Source organism: Xiphophorus hellerii, chromosome 20 (genome assembly GCF_003331165.1).
Source record: "Xiphophorus hellerii strain 12219 chromosome 20, Xiphophorus_hellerii-4.1, whole genome shotgun sequence".
NCBI classification, from domain to species: domain Eukaryota; kingdom Metazoa; phylum Chordata; class Actinopteri; order Cyprinodontiformes; family Poeciliidae; genus Xiphophorus; species Xiphophorus hellerii.
The window spans coordinates 29,423,942-29,444,769 of NC_045691.1; the positions used below are offsets into that span (position 1 = coordinate 29,423,942).

At 38.8% G+C, this 20,828-nt stretch overlaps 1 pseudogene; it reads left to right on the top strand.

Moving 5' to 3' along the window:
* The window catches only part of LOC116711194 (inositol 1,4,5-trisphosphate receptor type 1-like), a 112,809-nt pseudogene that overhangs the window by 76,493 nt on the left and 15,488 nt on the right, over positions 1–20,828 (top strand).

The following is a 20,828-nucleotide window of genomic DNA, read 5'->3' on the forward strand; positions in this document are numbered from 1 at the left end:
ACTGTCAAGACACAAAAGATTATGTAGACTCATTGAACTTAACTCCAACAAACAGCTATTTGTAGTGCAACACCTTTGAATAAACGGCAGCTACGCCTTTCTGAGGTCTTCACAAATAATGGAAGAGCTAATTATCTGTGCCTGGTCTGTTTCAGTTGGCGCGTCACAACAAGGAACTGCAGGCCATGCTGAAGCCTGGGGGGACGTACGGAGAGGGTGACGAGGCGCTGGAGTTCTACGCCAAACACACGGCTCAGATCGAGGTCAGCCGTTTAGCCGCCGTGCCTCGGCCAAGCAGAGCTGCTTATGGTGGAGTTTTATATATTTGCTGCTGTCATCTCTGGCAGTCTGGTGCGCTTTGGTGAAGAGATCACGCGAGGTGTGTCGTAAAAGGGTTTTTGTTTTAATTTTTTAGCACAATTATTAGGTTTAATCACAGCAGGATGCCAAAAACCTTTGGAATGCTCGCTCATTTCCTGGTGCGGCCTCGTAAGCAGAAGGAATGCAGATTGGTAACACCGATTTGTGCTTAAGTTGTCGGTGGAGTTTTTTTCTTTGCAGAGAGTTCCAATGTTTTACCAACACAGCGAAAGACTGTATCGAACACCCAGTTAAAAGAACTTAGATCTAATTGTTGCATGAAGCTGACTGTCGTGGTTGTATTCAGATCGTACGTCTGGATCGCACCATGGAGCAGATAGTGTTTCCGGTCCCCAACATCTGCGAGTTCCTCACACAAGAGTCCAAACTGCGAGTGTACTACACCACCGAGCGGGACGAGCAGGGCAGCAAGATAAATGACTTTTTCCTGCGCTCTGAGGATCTCTTCAACGAGATGAACTGGCAGAAGAAGCTGCGAGGTACTCAGGAGGCCACCGGTAACACAAACACCGTACCCTGTGCGTTTCTCTTCTCTACCTTTTTTTATATCCTACTGCATAGTTTGCACTCCTTCCTTGTGCATCTCTCCAGGCCATTATGGGAAATAAAATTTAAAAAAAAAAAGCATGAACAAGATTTTTTGAATACTCGGGGATTTTTTTTTAAAATTTTTTTTTAAACTTGTGACCTGACTGGATTTCCCAGAACATTTTCTTCTTCCTTGATACTCAGATGATCACATCACAAGCACTTGAACTATATATTGTGAACCTTTCTTTGAAATGACAAAAATACTGTAGATAAATCACAAGCTAAAACGTAAACAAAAGTGATTCTAGCCTAATAAATTCTATATCTGTTGATACTTATATAAAATATTGAAACATACAGGTGTGAAAAAATCATTAAAACATTTCTAAAAGCTTTTTCTGAGTTCACTGACTTTGGCATCAGGGGAGGAAAACTTAAAAACAGTTGATCAGTTAAAATCCTTATGAAAATATTGAATCACCTCTGTTATTTACTGTTAAAAACACTGTAATAAATCATAGCTGTGAAACAATTGGTTTTCAGTTGACTATACTATAACAAAACAAAGATGTAAAAATTGAAAAAATCTAAAACTTTTTGTGGTTTTTATTTGGAAATACTAACATCAGGACAATTGATCAATTCTGATTGAAAAAGAAAAAAGTTCAAAATCTTTCCTGAAGCAGTACTGCGAAAGTGTGAATAGTCAAATCATTGTTTGGCTGAAAGGGCTTGCAGAGAATTTATGGTTTGTTACTTATTTGTTGTTAGACAAGGAAAAATGGCGCAAACAAAAAAAGCTTCAATTTATAACTATAGAAATGCTTTAAAGCTTTTAAGTGATGGTTTGAGAGAACAGTCAGTCTGCTTGGTCTGAATTTCAAAGGAAAAAAACAAAATGAAAACATTATAAAAAGAAATGATTTGAACATCTTGGGGAAACAATTCAAAGTGTAAGAAATCATTTGAAGGAAATAGGATTTACATGATGAAATAAAAATGAAATGTGATTAATAGCGAAACAGGTAGTTCCACAGAGTTAAAGAGAAGCAGTCATGGACAGGGATTTTTTTTTTTCTTTTTCATGCACTGCATAAAACGTCTGGAAAATTGGTTTTGCCCTGTAAAACATTAAAAGATGGCCATGTGAAGAAAACACATAGTCATTGATGATATTGGGTTATATGTCGATGAAAGTAGAGGTAGTGGTTAAAACGTCAAGAAGTGAGCACTCTTTAGCTGTTGTCGCTCACTCAGAGGTGGATTTATCAGGTTGAAGTTTCAATTTATAACCAACATTAATGCCCCAATACTTTGTTCTTTTTCATTTTTTCTATAAAAGATGAGAAAATAATTTACAAAAACTCAAGCTGACACTGCTGCTTAAGAAAGAGTGAATATGAAAGCTCACGACATTTTTATACATTTAAGCTAATTTTCATAAGACTACAACATTTAGATATCTAATAAAGTAATTATATGTCCTATTTGCAATAATGTTTTTCTTTTAATAATTTGTTTCCCCACAAATACCACAACTCAATAAATGTCCAGTCAGAGCAAATATTCTGTTGTTGATTGGAGGTTGTGATGCAGTACTTCCTGTTTTGGTTTTTTTGTTGTTGTTTTTTGACAAAATTCTGAATTGAATTAAATTTGTCATACTATATATATAAAAAAGATTAACTCCTTTTGTCATGAAACCTGGAGGGATGCAACAGGAAATGCCAAGTAAACCTTTATAGAGTTAATAAACTCTATAAAGAGTTTATTAACTCTTTATAGAACAACGTATGTTGTTGTTGTTTTTTATTAAACTGTAATGAATATTTAGCATTAAACAAATTCAAGCTAAACATGATGCATCAAGAATCATTGCACAAGCTTTGCTACTCGTAACAAGTTGGTGAATTTTAAGTTGCAGTGGACAGTTAACACACTATTGAATTCAACTTTGGGTTTTACGTGTGGTATCTAGGGTTGATACAATTGGATACGTGTTTGAGTGTTTTCTCTTCTTTCATGGTCACCTGAAAACAAACGGCCTTTCTGACAGGATTTGGCTTATCCGGGTCCTTTGAGTGTGCTCAGTTTAATGGGAATCTTATGACCTCTTTCCTTTTCTTGCCAGTTGGAGTGATCAGAACCACTAATTGTCACTGAGTCTGGAGACAAGTCAAAGCAGCGTATTTAACGTTTCAGTGTAAAGCTACATATAGAAACTAAACCAGAGCAGAAAGAACATAATGAAAATAAACAAAAAAAATGTAGGTTTCCTTTTCAGGTCGGGACATGTTCCTGTTGACCTCTGATTGATTCGGTTCTCAGACGTCGCTTTGTTTACGCTTCTCTCTGTATTGAGGAACTTGTTCTGGCTTGTCCCATGGTCAGCCGTGTAGGAGTGTTGCTGGTCTGCAGTGTGAAAGCATGTGAGAAACCACCTTCTGTTTCCTCTACGAGTGAATCAGCACACCATGAGATTGTGCTCTTTCCGCTGGTGCAAACCACTTGACATGAATATAGTGCCTTCAGCTGCCAGTTCTGCTTTTCTGCAGAAAAACTGGGCCCAAAATAGTGTTGACCCACGATACTGATCTCCTGACCAAGAGCAGGGTATAGGTTGTGACTAATAACCACTTTGGTGCAAAATGCCATCATGCCATCTGGTTGTGTTCCAAACTGAATTTCCTAAAGTTCAGATTGTTTTGTTTGGGTTAATATTTGAGGTTTAGAAAATAGAAGAATTGCAGTTCAGGCTGTACATTTTGGCACTTGAGGTCAGGATGAGGAGCACTCCTGTTTGGGTGTAAACATTAATCTTCTTGGCAATTTTATTAAATAAGTTGTACTTTGTTGAGGATGTTTGCATGCTGCTGTGTTTTCTATTGATGAAATTACTCAAAATTGTGAAAATCTTATTCCAGCTCAGCCCATCCTTTACTGGTGCTCCAGGAACATGTCCTTCTGGAGCAGCATCTCCTTCAACCTGGCCGTGCTCATGAACCTCCTTGTGGCCTTCTTCTACCCTCTGGAAGGTTTCCGTGGAGGTCAGTCAACTTTTGCTTTATTACGCCAGAAGTGCTGATACCTAACAAACCTCATTGTTTTATTGAATTTTTAAAACTCCATTGTTTTATTGAGGTTTATGTCCTGGTGGAAGGTGAACCTTTGCTGAATTCTCAATTCTTGTTGAAGAAAAGCAACGAGCCCTGCATGGTTTGTGGCAAACCACCAACAGAACTTTTTATGGCTGTCTTATGGTCATTTTTCCCCATAAAAGTCAGATTGATGGAGTTGACAAGCAATAGTTACCCTCAGAGTTACCATGGGCCACTTTTATGATCATTGATGTGCTTGGTTGGCATTTCAGTTGAAGTAGATGGTCTTCCATTGGTGTTGATTCTCAGTTAGTTGGGATATGGTTGGTAGTAATTTATAAACTTTAGTTTGAATTGGAAAAGTGACCCTAATAGTGTTATTGGGAAGAATACCTTAAGAGTGGTGCAGATGTATGAGGAGATTAAGATTACTGGAACCATCTTCATTTCAGCATTAGATGGATATAGTCCAGGCATCATAAGCACCTGCTGCTCCCAACAATAAAACACCCAAACACAAAGTCTGGTATATACAGGCTAGTGCAGTGAGGAACATTCAGACCTCTACATTGGAGAAAGTAAACAGTGATGAGGGATGACCCAAAACGAAAGAGCCAACTCTTTTAGTCAAGAATCAGTGGTTCATTTAAATCTCGAGGGTGAGGAACACAAGTCTTTGTCAACACTCGTATGAAGACTGCAATCTTCACAAAACAGAATGCAGATGGCTTGAGAGGTGTGACAGAAGCTGTCTATGTTAAATAAGTAAAACCACCAAAAAAACAGAGGATGTGGCCTCAGATCTCATCTTGCTAACACCTACTCTGCAGCCCTGACTTGTTCCATGAGGCAATTTTACTCCAAATCACAGCGGGGGACATGTGACCAAAACAAATTGTTGTTAGGTACGTGTTTGCGTTGTCAGGCAATTATGACCCAGACATTGAGCTGAATAGAGGGTCGTGGGGCCAGTGACATGCGTATCCCACATGCCCCACGACGGATCTTAATGGCCCTAAAAGTGATTGTTCTGATTACATGTTATAAGCCTATTACTTCCATGTTTAGAACCTGCTGGTGGAGAGTTGAAATGTCTTCAAGCAACAAGAAAAGTCTGGTCGCCTTCTAGATGTGCATGTTCAGTGTGCAACTAGAATTGTCCTCAATGAATTGATTACAGAGTCAATAAAACCTTAAGAACAAAAGATGTTCATCAAAATCTCTTTCTTGTAATGTATTGAACAGATTTTTATGTTTTCATTGATGGAGCTCATGTAGCCTTTTGATAATAACCACATGGCGGTATATTTGAATGCCGCTTTGAAGAGGTATTCTTTACTTTTTGTGTGACCGGGACGTTTACAGCCATCGGCCGAGCGAGGTTACACATCAAGATGCTTACACCACAAGGCTGCTTTTTATTCCATCTCATCAACCTTTTCTTCTATGGAGAGCAACAGATTGTTTCTCAAAGCACCGCTTGTGATCTGCAAGCATCTGTTTGGTACCCTGTGGTTAACACAATGAGTGTGACAACTAGATTACAACACAGGAACTTGAAATGGCACAAGCAATAACTGCTGAGGTCAGGGGTGGAGCAGAACACTGACAATATGGAGCACAAGGTGGGAGTTTTTCAAGCAGCTCCCATGGGGTTTATACCATCAGCACCATGGCAGGTGATGCTTTAGATTGACTTTTTTAAGTTTTACATTTCATTTAATGTTTGTAGAACTCATGACAGTGATACATGTACACTGTGTCAAATTCTCAGACTTTCACAGAGCTGTCTGTGCTCCTGAATGCTTGTGGTTTGGGTGCAGCTTCACACTTCTCTAGCTTTACCACAGGCAATGAAGTGATGAGCATGTTCTCCAGTCAGAAGATATGGATGTCAGACTGCTAGCTTGTTTCAAGAAGACCCACTTAATATTTCCCTTGACCTGTTTCCAGTTATGTATATGTTTCTGCTTAAAGATGCAATATGTAACTTTTATTTGAAAAAAGTGTATTTTATACATATTTGTTAAAACTGTCATAATGTCCTGACTGTTTAACATGAGTCAGATAATCTGTGAAAAGCTATTTGGTTAACTATGTAAACTAGTTCATTATACAAGTTCGGAAAATGCTTACAAACAAATAGTGAAACAAGGGGCTTTAAAATATGCTTCATACAAAAAAACATTTTAAAAAATCAAGCAATTCTAGAGAGATTTTAGGGTTAAAGTTTGTGTCTTACTGCAAGTGGGGCCCCAAATCAAAGTCAGTTTAAAGGCCCTAGATAATCTTTGACCGGCTCTGTAAAGCCTCTCTGAGGATTCTGCTGTCAACGGAAATCAGAAAAATGCCATTTTGCCTAAATACAACGCATACTTTTGCAAAGAAGCCATACTCCTTCAATGTTTGTCAGGAAAATGGACGACCAGAGCACTTTCTAAAGCAACACTGTTTTTGAAACAATGAGTCATATTTTGATATTTCAGGTTACGTGTTATTTTTAAACCGGGCGATCTGGTCAGATGACACAATACAGCCTCCTCTGTTTGAAAAGTTAAACATCATACGCAATGCGAACCAAACGCCACGTACGCAGAGATAAACTAGATAATTGACTCTGCTCCTACACTATTATTACCTCTAGTCTCGCAGGTTATGTCTCACTGCTTTGAAAAATAGATTTAAGTAGCCTCGCGGGTCATAAGGTCCAGCAGATTACTTCAGAAAAAGTATTTTAAGTGAAACGGAGTTGTCTGAGTGCTGGCAGTTCTGCAAGACAGGCAATTCTTCGCAAACAAAGGGAGTAAGTGACAGATCCGAGCATGTTTTTACATGTAGTTTCAGTTTTCCGTTTCTTCTGGTTTCTCCTCTTTTTTTATTTTTTTTATTCCCTCCCCCCCCTCTCTGGCCCTCTTCGAGGACGGCGCTTGTGGAGATGTGAAAAGCCGCCAGTCATTAGGGCCTCTTTTGTTTGAAGGCAAAGAGAAGACGCACATTGTTTGCATAAACTTTCAATTGTTCTGGCTGGGGTCAAATGGCGAGGTCCCCTTTTGTTTGTACTTCCTCAGTTATAGAGACCAAAAAAAAAAAGAAAAAAAAAAGATTGTTTTGCTTAGCTTTAGAAACCTCATGTGGTTTTCAGTTTTAAAGGATCTTCTGAGAGCTCCGAGTCAATCTAGGACAAAAGCTTGTATCTGTTAACTGATGGTGGCCTCAATTTGTGGCTAGTTATATCAAGTATTAAAACCAAAGTTAATAGACTGACCTGAAAATGAACACAAGATTTAAAAAAAATCTCCCCAAATTGTGTTGTGGCATTTATTTTTGATGATTTCTCAGACAAACAAACTTTACACTTTACCAAAAATTTATATGGGGGTTGTACATTTCTTACAATATTAAAATAGTTTCTTAAAATGGCATACATTTAGACATATCATCACATGGTTTGATGCTTGGACTCTTGTCAGCTACAAATCTAAACACTTTATAAACAAACTTAATATAGAAAACCTATTTTTTTTAACACAGTTCTGTTGTGAAGGTAACTATTAATAAGGAGTGCTGCAGAAATGTGGCAGTGCAGATGCAAACGTAGCGACACCTCAAGCTTTTCACTGTAAAGAGACCAAAAAAAAAAGTACAAGTGTAGAGCAAAGGTCAGTGTGTTTCAGTGTTGCTAAACTTTATTATATTGATCTGGTGAAGACTACTTCTGCGGGTATCTAAACACAGCTTCGTGTCTGAAACATTTCCTGTCGCAGTTGCACCAGCAGTTTAACCAGCGTGAACCAAGTAACCTGTAACAACCTCACATGTGATAAAACACGACCCTGAGCTGTTTCCGTCCTAGGAAAGTCATGACTATTATTGCGAACAACTTACTAAAATTTTTAAGATGAGAAAAATTGTCACTTCAGTTGCATTTTCTCACTTATGGTGGCCCAATCTAAAATATTGAAGAAAGCAATTAGTTTTTTAAAATTTAGCTGCAGTTTATTTTTAAACCTTTTCTACCTTAAACGTAGACTGAACAGAGGAGAATAATCGGTTTTCAATATGCAAGGTAAAGATAACTTTCTTGCAAGCCTTGAAGTGTTTTATTGATATTTCATGTGAAAGAGTGGAAGACTAATAATACAGGTTAAAAGTTTGTTGGAGAACAACAAAGTTGTGGAGAAGCTGAAGCAGGGTTAGGTTGCTGTTTGTTGCAAGGTTGTCGTTGGTGGCAGCAAAAGACTTGGGGAAATATATAGCGCATAAAAACAACATATGTCGCCCAAAGTGCTGTACAATTCAAGGAAACAACAAGAACAAGAAAAATATATAAAAATCTAAGACTAAAACAAAATACAAATATACTCCTTGACTGTCATCACAGCTAAACAAAAAAAGGGGAAAATTGGTACTTAATGGTTTTTGGGAAAATGCTGCAACTGAAATTAACTATATCTTGGTTTTGATTCATATCATTGTTTTTTCTTGGTATTTTACTTCCAATTTTATGCTAGTTTTTCTTAAACTAATTTTATTTCTTGTATCATTTAAGTATTTATCTATGATGAAAGTGCTGGGAAGCACTTTGTTTAGCTGAGGTTGTTTTAAATGTGCTACATAAATAAACTTGATAGAAGAAACTCGCTCTGTTTGAATCAAACGCAAAAGAAGAAAAAATGGGTCTTGAGAAAAGATTTAAAAACCTTGACAGGCTTAACTCTTAACATACAGTAAGAGTTAAATGAAATCGTTTAGATCAAAGCATATTCAGTTTGTTGGAATGGCTCAGATGAGGTCTAGCCTTTAATGAAGAAATTATTTTTTTTTAAAGTTGGTCTCTAGATGTTCAAAAGTAGTTAAGCAATGCAAATCCCTAAAACCTGGCAGTTTAAAGTGGGAATATAAAGTGTTGACTCAGGGCGGCAGAGTGTCGCACTGTTTAGTTTTTAAAAAATATTCACTGATGCCGAAAAACCACCTCATCCTAGTTTTATCAAAAATCGTGAGCTTTTTTTCAAAATTGCCATGTTTCCATTAACCAATTTTTTTTTTTACATATTCTCAATTTGTGCAATTTTACGACCAATGGACTGATCTAGATGGGGAAAGTGAGGCAAGTGGGTGGTTCAATTTTCTACAATTTACTGGCATTCTTAATGTCAACACTTGTTCATTTAGATTTTTTTTTAATTTATTGAGTAATGAAGAATCCCTAAAAATGTGGGAACACTGCCGTTTTCAGCTGTGCCTACCCAAGTCAAGTCTACTCAACAAACATAAGCCTTGTCCTATTATTATGCTTGACTTTCCAATGCAAATGAGAATTAACATGGGTGTTTTGTGGTTTCTGTAGCCATTGTGGGTTGTGACTACATGAAAAGTGTAGAGAACAGGATGCTTGTACGTCAGCACTACACATAAAATCAGCGTTGGAAGTCTTCATATACCGTTCTTTTAAAATAAAATATGAATGGAGGAGGAACTAGGTGCAGCAATTCCTTTGGCCGAGCAAATGCTTCAGATTTGATTGTATAACTCTCCTTAATCCTTGTTTACGCTTTTAAATCCTGCGGCTGCCTGATCAAACAAACTCGAGCTTGGCCTTACACGAGTCGGCTGTGACTACATCGGCCCTTTGAGAAAACGCATGGAGACGGCAAAGTGTTTGATGAAAGAGGCTTTGGAAAGATTGTCGAAGGTGCTGGTGTGGCGTTATAGCCCGTGTCTGAAGATCCTTCAAAAGCAGAAAGGGAGATAAGCAGCCTGGTGTGTTACTCTGTCTGTATCGAGCGTTTTGAGCTCCGACGCAACAAAGCCGTACCTAGAACCGTCGCTGATAACTTTGGCTGCTACAGCGTCTATTTTTATCCAGCAGAGGGTTATGTAACGCATACCTGACGAGTGTTGTAGACGCTGGAGATGATTAGGGAGGTCCACTTGGTGCCTTAGACAAAAAAGAATGTGACTAATCTCCTTTTGTAATGTGTGCTTTGTGAGGAATGGGAATCCCATTAACAAAGCCACCCAGTCTGTCAGCTGCATGCTGATCAGGACTCATGCGATAATAAAGCTCCACGCACCATGTAGAGTTAAAGCAAAACATATGTGGGCATCCAAAAGGTATGGGTAGGAGTTGGATGTTGTTCCTGTTAATTCATTATTCCTGTTGTTCATTATTAATATAACTTACTGTAGCAGTAAATCAATTAAAAAAGGTAAACCTTCCTATGTAACAATATTATCGCATATTGCAATGATTTCTGGGGCAATTTATATTTGTTATTGCGACAGACCTAGCCTTCCACATAACACTTGGCTCTGAAAGGTTTGGGGCATTTATCTGATGGAGGAAATTACAAATTCTTCCAGATGTTAATAAACGTTGGGACTCAGTTCTGCCCTCATTATTGTCTGTTTTCTCTCTTTTGTCATCATTTCATCTTTATTATTGTATTCATTGTTCTGTTAGAACTTTTGACAATCTCATCGTATAATGTGGGATGTATTTAGCTGTAAGAGAAGAAATAGTTATCATCTGTTTAAGAGAGAAAAAAACTAGTATTTGTAATAACAGCTGTGACTTTAAGTGAACTGACTGAATGGATTTTTTTTCTTCTGCCTTTCTCTAATCAAATCCTTTTGTTTTTTTTCCTTCAGGGACCCTGGAGCCCCACCTGTCTGCTCTGTTATGGATGGCCATGCTGGTGTCGCTGGCCATCGTCATCGTGTTGCCTCAGCCTCATGGAATCAGGGCGCTGATTGCGTCCACCATCCTGCGCCTGATCTTCTCTGTAGGCCTGGAGCCCACGCTGCTCCTGCTGGGCGGGTTTAATGTAAGTCTGCATCAGCATGTTTACGAAAGCGGATGTTTTCTGGTTGCGATTCTGATGTTTTTCTGAGTTTACAAGAGGTGTTTGTTGATTTTCCCAGCTGTGTAACAAGGTGATCTTCCTAATGAGTTTCGTTGGGAACCGAGGAACCTTCACGCGCGGATACATGGCCATGGTCATGGACGTGGAGTTCCTGTACCACCTGCTCTACCTGATTATCTGCTCGCTGGGGGTCTTCGTCCACGTCTTCTTCTACAGCTTGCTGGTATTTGGTGGCACACGCAAATCACATTAGCTCAATAATATTAATAGTGCTAAAGACAAGTAAAGGAAACAAAAAGAGTCCCCTTTTTTTCTGTGTGTTTCGCAAAGATGCCATACACTCATTTGTAAACTTTCATCTTTTTCAGCTCTTTGATCTTGTTTACCGAGAAGAGACCTTACTGAACGTGATAAAGAGTGTCACCCGGAACGGACGCTCCATAGTTCTGACGGCCGTGTTGGCCCTCATCCTCGTCTACCTCTTCTCGATTGTGGGATACATCTTCTTCAAGGACGACTTCATTTTGGCCGTCGACAGGATACCCAACAAAACTCTCGGTATGCTAAAGTCTTGGCTGGAGGCATGAAAGTGTTTCTTGCCCTTCTTGACCCAAGTACTCATGGAATGATTTTCATCATTATCAAAACGCCTTAAATGAAGAAATATCAGTATAGCCAAGATGTATGATCAAAATTTCTTTACATTTTTGTCAAAATCCTCTTCTCCTACAAGCTTTACAATGTTGGTTTTGTTACCAACACTGCCTTAATAAAGTATTCACACCTTAAACTTTTTCAACCATAAACTTCAATGTCTGTGGGATTTTATGCGATATACCAATATAAAGTAGTTTGTGATTACGAAAGGGAAGGTACGTAATATTTGGTTTTATTTAGATTTTTCAGAAGAAATCTAAAAGGTGGACTTCCCCATTTTCATTCTGGTGAAATCCGGTCCAGTTGATTGCCTTTAGAAATCACCTCACCATTACATCTGTAGATAATTTCATCTCAGTATAAATTCAGCTGTTCTGTGAAGACCTCAGATGTTTGTTAGAGAACATTAATGTACAAAGCAGCATCACGAAGCCTAAGGAACACAGCAGACAGGTTAAAGATAAAGTGAATTTTGATGAATGTTTAGGACATAAAACAATGTCCAACTGACAGAGCCCATACGGGCTTTGTGATATTAGAAGAAAAAAGGCTAAATACACACTTGTAGCTACAATGTATTGGTGTAGAATGAGCCACATTGGCGTGTTAGAATGCTTCACTCATAGTCCTGATCTTAATCCACGCAAAGATCTGTGGCAGGTCTTCTGCAGCAGAAGGTTGATCTACAAATGATTGACCTTGGTACAGAATACCAAACTCTCACCACACTATTCAGATTTTTCTTTGTTAAAACCTTGTATCATTTTCCCTTCATTTCACATTAACAACCACTTTTAGAATTGTGAAGTCGAGGTCTGTCACTTCAACCAAAATAAAATATATTGCAGTTTGTGGTTGAGACGTGACAAAATGTCAAAAAATAAATAAATTAATTAATTAAGGCACCTCAGTACGTCTGCAATGCACTTGAATGCATTGTGCAAATGTATATGCGTGTGACTCTTTGTGCGCGTGCATAATCATGCACGTTCTGTTGCTGAACAGAACATGGAGCCAGCATGATTGGAGAGTTCTTCTCGGGCAGAGCGTGCCAGAAGGAAAACGGAGAAAACTGCTCGACAGAAGCCGTCATGGATGGTACGTTGACGAAAGTATGAACATGTTGGAGGGAGGATGTTAAAGTTCAAGGCTTCTGTTAGGTCTGAAGCCACGTATTGGTGCATGCATGAGACTCCAGGCTGTTGGTGTGCGACTGTGCTTGTGGCTTGTATGTTTGTTTTAAGACGGCTCTGCGTTTTCCTGAGTCACCAAGATCAGCACAGCTGAACAAATCACGAGATTTAGTCAGACTGAGCCACCTGGTGAAATGTCAGGGGGTTTGGACCCCTCGTGCTGCGGGAGAGGGGTTGACGAGCCTAAGAGCCGATACTCGGGCCTGAGGTGAAAAGGTCAAGGATTAAAAACCATCAGGTACAAATGGATTGAACGACCCATCCAGTGATGGCACAGAAAGCCTCCAACTCCAAACAATAAATCTTTGGAAGCGACTAATCTTGATGGGAAAAACCACCATTCAATCGTGAACACATTCAGCAGCTTAAAACCGATCAGTCAGCCATATCCAATCCCCAAATTGCTTGACCCCCGACCTCGTCTAAGCTTCCAAAACCCTTCATCACTGTTCAAGTATGGGATAGTTTTTGTCGCTAATTGGAGAAAATCCTATACTTAAAGTTCTCACAGCTTCTTTAGCAAGCCAGCTCTAAAAGTATGGAATTGGTGATCCATTATTTATTTCTTCTGACTTCAACGAAGTTATGCGGCGTCAAGATATAAAAATAAATAATTTAGGCAACGTTGTTATATGCCACAACACAACACAGCTCACTGAAAGGATTGCACAGTGGTTTGCCTTACCTGTGTCATTGTATGACGTTACTAAACGCGAGCTTGTTTTTGAGAAAAAGTTTAAAGATTTTTGCTCATTTAGCTGCATCTGTTTCCAGAAATTCCCTCTTTTACTTCTCTGTGCCACTGTCATTCTTTCTACTTTCCATCTTTTGAACAATACTGACCGAGAGCATTGACGTGTTGCGCCAGGATGCGTCTCTGGCAAGAAAAAAAAAGAGGGAGGGGGGAAACAGCCGGTGGAGGACTGTTGTGACTTTATGCTCTAGAACAGAGCATAATCTATCTTTATGTTTATGTAACATATAACAAAAGACTGACATGATGCAGTTACGATCCAGCAGCATTTGCTTAGTTTTGAATTCAAAGCAAAATAGTGTCCAAGCAATGGCCAAGCCACCTAGTGGTTACAGTCATTACAACATATGCTGCTTTTCAACACAATACACCACCGCTAAAGCGGACGTTGCCCACAGGACAGCAGCGTACATGATCAACCCCATGCCATGATTGCACACAGGCCTGATTTAAATAATTATAATAAAATTACTCAGTGAATATGATTTCAAATGTAACTGAGTAAAATACTTTGCTCAAAACGTACTAAAGTAAAAAGTTCAGGTTTTGTAAACTTCTTCAAAAAGAACAAAGTACAGACAAATAGTATTAATTACAGTAACAAGAGTAAACGTAGCTGGTTACTTTCCGCTCATAAACTTGTAACTGGAATTGGCTGACCTTCAGCTTTATCTTCTGTGATGGGGACGAAGCAGTTGTAACCTCAGAAATTTTACATGTTTTTTCACCTGCTGGTAGGTCCCGGTGACAACAAAGAGGTCAGCTATTCAAAGAATGTTCTTTTAATATGTTATCTGAGATAATCTCCCATTCAAGATGCTAAAGACAGTATAAAATCCTCACTTTGCTGTCATTTTTGTCTGTTTCAAAATTGTAAAACCAGTTACAACTTTCTCACACCCTTATGTAATGTCCACTTGGCTTCCAATAACATTTGTGACTGTTCACGCTCTTCTTACATTTTCTCACGTTTTAATTGTACTTTAAGAGAAATCTGCAGTTATCCGTGGGTCAGAGCTAGAAAATCGTTCACATATCAGAGTAATGAATCCAGTGTGGTTCCAGTTTTGCTCAAAATGACCCTAACCCTATCTGTGTTTCGAGATTTATTGATTAAAAAAAAATGTATCTCCTCCAGCAGAGCAACTTTGGCATTTTGCCGCAGACGGTAGTGTCTAAAAATGTAACATTTTCTTTCTCTTTGTAGCTGCTGTTGCTGTCCAGCCGTCAGTGGTGATTGAGGACAAGGAGCGAACATGTGACTCCTTACTCATGTGCATTGTCACAGTACTGAGTCACGGCCTGAGGAGTGGAGGAGGTGTTGGGGACGTCCTGCGCAAGCCATCCAAGGAGGTACGGAGTAAACAAACATGGCAACAAAGAGATCATTCGGAGGTTTCTGAGCGCGCGATCAAATAAAGGTTTACGTGAGACCACAAATGTATATATTTTTTAGCTCATTTTTTGTCACATTGCTTTCTTTTCAAACAGAAAACAGCAGCACACATGACGTGAATTCTTGCCCGTTTTCCCGCCTCGCAACCAGATTGAATTAAGTTAAATTGAATTTAAGTAATTGGAGAAAAGTGAGAGGTCTTAAAAGTTGGATTTATGATCTAACAAGACCATCAAGCTGTTCATTTTGCCCATCTACAAAAAGCATGTAATAAATCTGACCCAGTAAGTGCACATTGACCAGTTTATTTCCTGAGAAATGGTGTAAGGACTGCCCTGTGCATAACGAAGCTCTGTCTGACTGAGAGAAGCGCGCCGCTGAAAGGTCAAAGCGGCCGCAGTGAAGACTCTTGTAACGTCCAGTATTCCAGAAATGACAATAAAGTTATCTCATGAGGGAGGAAGACAGGCTTGTATCACAGAATGCCTTAGATCTTCAGTCTAACGTAAAGAATGAGGGAGTGAACTCAAAATGAGATAAACTTAGATGAGATTTTTTTTTTCCATGACAAAAAAACCCATCAGGACAGAGGCCTATTTTCACTGAAGCACATTTATGATTAATATTATGCTATATAATTACAGCATAATGGCAACAATGTATCTATTAAATATTTTTGTTTTAACCCTGAAATGAGGAATGCTTTTTTTTCATTACCTTAATACATATTTGAAACACACAGGTTGACCGTGAAAAGCCAGCTTGCTGTGGTTTTTTTGGACATGTTGAAAAATTCAACATGAGCGCTACGTGTAGCTGCTACACATGTACAAAACTGCCACAGAAACAACTTACCTGTTTCTAAAATATTGCAGTAACGCCCTGCAATAGTCTATTTCATGCTATGCTATACATACTATGTTGGCATGCCCAATGCTTGAAACTGAAAGTAAAACTGACAGCAGATCCTATTTTTAAATTAAGGACCTTTGTTAGTGCTGCAGTATGTAACTTCTATAAAAAAACAAGTTGTTTTTTTACAAATTTGTTAAAATTAGAATTATGTTGTGACATAAAGAAAGATCATCTATAAAAAAATAATCAAGCTTCTGTGCCTCCTCTCAGTTCTCCCAGTACTAACTGCAGAAACTACTCAGTCAGAAACTACCAATCAGGAGAAAGGGTTTAACGCTGTCGATCACTCTCATGCTCACCCCCTCTCGCTTACTGTCTGCTGGTTTACCACAACCTGCTACAAATGCTGAAGCTAATTAGCACAGCCACCGACGACAGTAGATAGACGGTTTTCCTGTAACGGCAAGTTGTTTTTCCACCATTAGCACATTTAGCAGTGTACAAGAGGTTGATTGACAGCACTAAAACCCTCCCCCTGGTTCTGATTGGCTGTTTTGACCAGAATTAGTTCATTTTTGCAGATTGTAATTGTAGCGCGGGAAGGAGGACCTCAATTTTATTTTATTTTTTAATAGATCATCTGCCTCATATAATACTGTCACAACATGGCAACAGTTTTAATAAATAAGCACCTTTAAAGGTGCAGTCTCATGCAGAGAGCCTTCTGTCAGTCTCCTGTGTTCATTTCGTTCATGATTTATTCCTAACCCTAACCCACCCAGAGGTAGTTTACAAATTCCAGTGTATTCTAGTGGAGACATAGTGGTTGGATGCAACAGTAGATAAAAATTAATCTTGTGATATTTCAAAGCTTTTCAAAGAAATACCACAGCAAATGTGCTCTACAATCAAAGTTAAAGGCAGTCCAACAAAATATTAGTGTGTCCTTTTTTTCTTTGGGCCAGGCAGTGTATATGCATACATTTCTCACTGGTTTTTCAGTTCTCTGTTTATTTTCTCTCTTTCAACAGTTGTAGAAGCAGACTTCTCAGGTGTTATCTTGTACAATCTTTCTTCTTCCTCTCCTCTATTTTTATGCCTTTGTTTCATATCTAACTTTCTTCCCCACCTTTTTCCATCTGTGTCCATTTCATTTAAAATAAACAAGCAATTTCTAACAAAGTATAATTATATATGTGTATGTATGTGCGTATATATATATATATATATATATATATTTTTTTTTTATAGCATTGATTTTCTTTCTCAGAAGGTCAGTTGATTCCATAAATATGGGCAAAACAATGAGATGATGAAATCACAACAAAACTAATGGACCAGAAAAAATCTTAACTCACTTCCTTACATTTAGACCCACATAGCAAGAATTTCAATTTTTTAAATAATTTTTGGCACTAGTGGCCTTTATTCAACAATACTCCCTAAAGGAAGGGGGGTACAGATGTAGAGGACGTTTGTTGAGGTCTGTAACCTCTGTATACGGGGCGCCCACTCTATCCACTGCACCACTTGACGCCCCATAGCAAGAATTTATCAGCATGTCGATGACCAAAGCAAACAAGAAGAGGCTTAGAGGCGATCTTTGATGCAGTCTCGCCACCACCTTGACCTCCTTTGTACTCATACAGCACACCTCACTGCTGTCCAACAGTCTCATTCACATCCTTTACCAATCTAACATACTTCCCTGCCACTCCAGACCTCCTCATCCAATACCACAGTTTCTCTGTCGACTCCCTGTCGTACGCTTTGGCCTTCTCTGTACTTCTCCATCGGCATCCTCAAAGCAAAAATTACATCTGTAGTACTCTTTCTTGGCATGACACCTCTCTTCTGCTCACAAATGCTAACCTAAGACTACATTCCACTGCTCTTGACTCTGTATCTTTATTCCTTTTCCTTTCAGATGAGTGAGAGGATGCCTTTCCTCAGGCATACTCTGACTCTTCAAGATCTTGTGGAATAACCAAGTTAAAAACTCTACCTCCACCTCTCTTAGACACTTCCACACCTCCACCAGTGTGTCATCAGGACCAACTTCCTTTCCCCTCTTCATCCTCTTCAACCTTTCCTCACGTCAACCTTACAAATCTTATCTACTTCTACTCTACATTTTCCTCAGTCATCAAAGTACTGGTCAGCACGTTTCCATTCCCATCCTTAGTCACCCTCATTTACTGCACGTCTTTCTATCTCTCTGCCTCGGCAGATAGAAACAACTCATTCTCTCCCTTCTTATTGTCTGACCTAGCATCATATACCCTGTTTGACGTTTTGCCACGTTTACCTTTAGTCCACTTCTCAGTCCTCTTTGTCTCACTTCTTTTTGGCTAGCTTCTGTCTATGTATATGCTTCTGGACTTTTCCATTCCACCACCACGTCTCCTTCTCTACTTTATTCCCTCCAGATGACATACCAAGTATCCTCCCACCTGTCTCCCTTATCAGATTAGCTGTAGCTGTCCAGTCATCTGGGAGCAACTCCTGACCAAGAACATGTCTCAACTCCTCCCTAAAAAACCCACAACATTCTCCTTTTTTTTTCCAGTTTCCACCACCTGGGCCTCTGTTCTGCCTACTTTCTGAAATTTAACGGAAATTCATTGTAAAAACTGAGAAAATATTTCCACTGAGAGTGAAATCAGCTCAAAGCTCATGGTGCTTCACTTGTTTTCTTCCCCGTCTCCCTCAGGAACCCTTGTTTGCAGCCAGAGTCATCTACGACCTGCTTTTCTTCTTCATGGTCATCATCATTGTCCTCAACCTTATCTTTGGTGTCATCATCGATACATTTGCTGACTTGAGGAGCGAAAAGCAGAAGAAAGAGGAAATCCTAAAGACAACATGTTTCATTTGTGGTGGGTAAAAAAATTTTTATTTTTTAAATCAGTGTAATTGGAAAATAAATGTTGGGTTTCCCTTGTTTTTGTTTCTGCAGCCAGTTTTCTGACGAGACTTTACTTTCGGTGGTTTAGGGATATTATTGCTGCCTTTTTTTGTTATCTCTTTTTACAATCATCGCCTTATAAAAGTTGTTATTGCTGCAAAACAAGCAAACAAAACAAACGGATGTCTTTCTGTTCCAGTTGCGTCAAAGTTTCAATCGATACCTGACTTGTTGCATGAAGCTTTAGTCGAGCGGAAGGTGTAAGCTTTATGGCTCTCAGTCAAAATTAATACAAGTCATGCGAGTGGTCTGCCCTGAGTGTGAGCGTGCCACTGCTCTGCAGCAGATTCACATCAGGGCTGCTTGCAAAATGGGGGCTGTTTTTTCTCTGGAAAAAAAAAAAAACCCTACGCCTCCTCTTCCCAGAATGAATGTTTAGTCACGGAAGGTGCTGCTGTGGAGGAGGAGTGTTTCTTCCTGTTGCCATATGAGGCTTGACCACGTTCAACTGTACACACGCTGCAGTCACTGGCCCAGACAGTCATTTGTTGACATTTTGTAGTGAATAATCCCTGCTCCTTGGGCTGGGCGACACTGTGAAGCCTTCTTTTTTTGTAAATAGAATCCAAGAACACGAGTGGATTACTGGGATTTATTGCAACAGAAAACATAAAAAACAAAAAAAAGTCTTTCTCACCTCTGACGTTTTTTCTGTCCATTCCCCGCATGACCCTGTTTCCTCTTATTTTCTCAGTCGCCCCCACGCACAATTATGTCATCCTCTAATAGGGCGTAATTCTTCACTTCTTTCACAAGAATTGAGAAGAAACGTGTGTAATGTTTATTTTGGGTGTGGGCGTGGGTGTGTGCGTGTGTGTGGTGGTCTTGCATTCTTTCCTTTTTAGGTCTGGAGAGAGATAAGTTCGACAATAAGACGGTTACTTTTGAAGAACACATCAAGGTGGAGCACAACATGTGGCACTACTTATTCTTCATTGTCCTGGTGAAGGTGAAGGACTCCACCGAGTTCACGGGGCCCGAAAGCTACGTGGCTGAAATGATCCGGGTAAGGATGTTGTCCTGCACAAACAGATCTTCCACACAAAAACCACCATTAGTTTTTGTTTTTTGTTTATTTGTTTTTTTGGGTCGTCCTCATTAATTTTTTTTTTTTTTTTAGGTAAATTGTAGAACAATTTGAGAAACTTCATGTACAGTCACAAACATTTTTCTGATTTATTCACAAAGTCCTGGATTTTTTTTTTTTATTATTGTTTGAGGAGTAACCATAACTTTTTTTTTTAGTACATTCCCAGTGTTGGCAAAAAAAAACAACTTTATCAACCATTGTTTGGGTTTTTGTTTTTTTTCCATTTAATTCATTTACAGATTAAAATGAACATATCACATGTTAACACAAATCAAAGTTTTAAATGAAAAAGAGTAGCTTGGAAAAAAAACAAATCTTAAAAACCCTCAAGTCAATTTATCTTACAATGAGCAGCCACCTGTATAGATACATCTTTAAGCACAAAACAAGCAATGTTTTGCAATGTCTTTATTATTATAAAGATAATAACAATAAAGAAAAAGACATTATCATCGTAATGATACTGCACTCTGTTGAATCAATATAATTCATTATACCTAAAATGAATATTATATTTTATTTGTTTCATAAAAGTAAAAATAGATCTTTTCTCTTTGGTTTCATTTGACACAGATTTGTTCCATAAACAGATCATTTTGATAAACTATAAAAGTAATAATACTGATAATAATAATAATAATACTGATAATAATAATAATAATGTGTGATCCCTGGCATTTTATTTTCAGGCGTTATTTTCCATTGCATGTATTCCTTTCTCCACAACGCACCAACAAAATCCCGATAAAATGCAACAACCTTGTGCTTGTGGCGAGGCGTTGTATACTTGTTTTTTTTGTTGGTTTTTTTTGCATCGTGTATCTTTAAAGCCACGGCGCCTCATATTTTCAAACACTAAAAATAGACGACAGTGGAACTTTGCCCTTAAGAGTAAGAACCAAGAAAGATTCATTTCGATTGTCGCAACCGAGTCGTAAACCTTTAGAAAACATTTCAACTGCCAAAGGAAAGCCCCACTTTGTGAAGTGGTTGCTTCATTGACGCACTCGCGCTGCTGTCAGCTTCTGACTGTTTC